Source organism: Brassica oleracea, chromosome C6, assembly GCF_000695525.1.
Source record: "Brassica oleracea var. oleracea cultivar TO1000 chromosome C6, BOL, whole genome shotgun sequence".
Lineage (NCBI taxonomy): Eukaryota > Viridiplantae > Streptophyta > Magnoliopsida > Brassicales > Brassicaceae > Brassica > Brassica oleracea.
This window is the reverse complement of record NC_027753.1, coordinates 26329513-26333426: the sequence shown is the minus strand read 5'-3', so window position 1 is coordinate 26333426 and position 3914 is coordinate 26329513.

Sequence of the window (3914 nt, the reverse complement as noted above, 5' to 3'; positions counted from 1 at the left end):
ACGTTATAAAGCCGTAGTTATACTTAAATAGTGTTTACTATACACAGAAATAAATACACTTAGGTAAATTTTAAAGTTTTCAAAAAAACATTTATGCATTCCAAAAACGAACCCTAAGAACATATACAATACTACAACATATGTTGGCATGTTGGCAAAACCTAAACCAAAGAATATCATGACTCACTGCTTTCACTCATCTATGTTAAAAACAATTAACGTTTGTTATGTCTTAATTTACATCTCTTAAAACATATGTTAATTACATGATTTCAATTTTTCACTTATCAAAATATTTTTTACAAAATTTTTAAATTATTTCTAAGTAGAATTAAACGACTTTCCAGTAAGTCGTCTGAATGACTGTAAAGTCGTATGGACAGACGACTTACGGAGGTTAGAAACGTAAAAAAAATTAGTTTTTTTTGTTTGTTCACAAGAGGCTGGTTGCAATTTCAATAGTCTTTTAGGTTAATTTTGAATTTGATTCAAGTTTGGGTTTACTTTTGTATTTAAAATCAAGTTGTGAGTCATATTTGGCAATTTTTCCGATAAACATTTCATGTAACTGCATCATATATGATTCATATACCTTGTACACAAATGGGAGTAATCTGTGCGCATATTTAGACAACGCTTATCATGTAGTATAACAAAGCATTAAATAAATAGCATCTCTGCTATAACTTAGACCTTTCTAATATATTTTGCTATTTTTATTTTTAAATTAAAAAAGCTACAATAGAACTGAGATATATTCCAACATATTCTTCTAGAATAACAATATCTAAATACAGAATATAAAAAATAGAAGAATACTATTTTTTTATAAATAGAAAAAAAAATAACAATATTTATTTAAAACATTTTTAACTCTAATTGCTACTGCATAAATAAAAAAATAACAATAAGTTGGAAAAACTATAAAGAGAATAGCAAATCACGATATGATCATTGGAATCATAGACGTGCCTACAATGTATTGAAAAAGGCACTCGCTTCAGGCCTGAAAAAGGTACTCGCTTCAGGCCTGAAAAAGGTACTCGCTTCAGGCCTTCGATTAATTTAATTTTTTTTAGAGCTCCAAAATTAAAAATAATTTTTAGTGTAGTGGTTTAAACTTATTTTTTTTATAAAAGCTTTTCAGGAGAATCGATCAACTCACCTTTTAAATTCATGCATTTTTTTAATATGACAATTGATTTACAAGTACACATAACCTACCGATAAAATAAAATCGTTGCTTCCCTTATTACATAACTTCAAATTCACAACTGGAATATCTAACAGCGTATGTATACCATACATCCACTTCAAAAACATAATTTAAATTAGTCTATTGAGAAAGGCACATATTAAAAAAAGAAAAAAAAATTTAATATGCATATTTCTAGTATATTTCCATAGTAAAAAATTAGCATTATTAAAGAAATGAAAGAAAATTACAGAAGTAGATACAACAAACAAAACAGTTCAAGGAAATCACAAACGCATCGACCTGGTCCTACATAACATTACAAGTGAGCCCATGTCTTGTTAGTCCAACCAATTACATCACCTCCCTCTATTCCCTTCTTATCAACATCGGGCCTGTTCGTTTCTCCATCCGGATGAGCCATCTTGATGAAAATGAGAGTTTTGTTCGTTTAGACACTAAAAGTGCAACTCATCCGGATGATCCATCCGGATGACTTTCGAAAATTTAGGTTTAATTTTAAAGTTCATTCAGCTGATCCAATTTGGACCATTTGGATGGAAATGGTTCATTCAATATGGTATAATGTTTATTATGCCCTTGATGTAATTCACAAATTACAAATATAAACATAATATCATTTTGTCACACACGAAAACTGACAAAACCACAAAAACACATTTTCCCGCGAAACCCTAAAATCGAATTTTTTGCGCCAAAACCCTAAAAATGCATTTCCGCACAAAATTGCAAAAACTTGTTTTCCCGCCAAAATTGCAAAAACGTGTTTTCCAGCAAAAACGTGTTTTCATGCCAAAATCACAAAAAACACGTTTTCACGCGAAAACACATTTTTCCGCCAAAACACTTAAACAAGTTTTCCCGCCAAAACCACAAAATGTGTTTTCCCGCCGGAACGCGTTTTCCCGCCAAAACCAAAAATGTGTTTTCTCATCAAAATGTATTTCCGCCAGAACTGATTCTCGTGAAAACCGCAAAAACATATTTTCCCGCCAAAACGCATTTTCTGTGAAATCCGAAAAAACATATTTTCCCGCCAAAACGCATTTTCCGCGAAACTCGAAAAACGTGTTTTCATGCTCAAACTACAAAAACGCGTTTTCACGCCAAAAACGCAAAAACACGTTTTCCCACCAAAATCGTCAAAACATGTTTTCTCGCCAAAACCGAAAATTGTCGTTTTCCTGCCAAAAACCGAAAAATCTTGTTTTCCCGCCAAAACGAAAAACGTGTTTTTCCGCCAAAACCGAAAATCTCGTTTCCCGCCAAAACCTCAAACACGCGTTTTCCCACCAAAACCACATAAAATGTTTTCTCGCCAAAACTGAAAAATCTTGCTTTCCAGCCAAAACCGAAAAATCTTGCTTTCCAGCCAAAACCGAAAAGCGTGTTTTTCCGCCAAAATCAAAAATCTTGTTTTCCTGTTAAACCCGCAAAAACGCGTTTTCCCACCAAAACCACATAACATGTTTTCTCCCAAAAACCAAAAATTGTTGTTTTCCTGCCAAATCAAAAAAAATCTTGTTTTCCCGCTAAAACAGAAAAATGTGTTTTACCGCCAAACCGAAAATCTCGTTTTCCCGCTAAAAGCGCAAAAACGTGTTTTCCTACCAAAACCACATAACATGTTTTCTCACCAGAACCAAAAATTGTCGTTTTTCTGCCAAAACCGAAAAACTCGTTTTTCTGCCAAAACCGAAAAACTCGTTTTTCCGCCAAAACCGAAAAACTCGTTTTTCCGCCAAAACCGAAAAACTTGTTTTCCCGCCAAAACCGCAAAACGCGTTTTCCCACCAAAACCACATAACATGTTTTCTCGCCAAAACCGAAAATTGTATTTTCCCGCCAAAACAAAAAAAATCTTGTTTTCCCGCCAAAACCGAAAAACGCGTTTTTCTGCTTAAACCGAAAAAATCTCGTTTTCCCCCCAAAACCGCAAAATGCCTTTTCTCGCTAAAACCAAAAATTGTATTTTCCCGCCAAAATCAAAAATCTCGTTTTTCCGTCAAAACCGAAAAATCTCGTTTTCCGTGAAAACCGAAAAATCTCGTTTTCCGTCAAAACCGAAAAAATCGTTTTCTGCCAAAACCGAAGTTACAGTCGTTTTATTATTACTAGTCTTTTAGTTTGAGACTCTAAAGTTTTTTTTTTCAAATACATGCTTATCAATTTTTTTGTTTATTACAAGTTATTATTGTAGTAAATTTTAACATATGATTAAATCAAGATAAAGGGTTCTTTGGTAATTTGTTTAATAAACTCATTTGGATGGAAATGAAAATAAAAAAACAAATATAAAATTCATTTAGATGGTTCATCTACCGTCTGGATGGACAAACAAACAGTTCCAAAAATCTGAATGGATCATTTCAATAGAAATAGATTTTCTGGATGGAGATGACAGATGGTGAAACGAACAGCCCCATCATTTATAGTTTCCATAATTTAGGATATCTAGTTTCCCAATTACATTAAACGTGACACTTAATTCAGCTAAGTTTACACCCGTTTGGTGAACAAACTAAGGAGGAGCAATAAATCAGTTACTCGAAAACAGAAACGATGAAAGCACACGCGTGTAATATGTATTCTCTATCCATTATGATATAACTTTATAAAGTGATAACCCAAATAAAATAATAAGTTAATACATTTTAAAAAAAAAATTAATCCATTTACGCCTCAGACGGTCAGACCT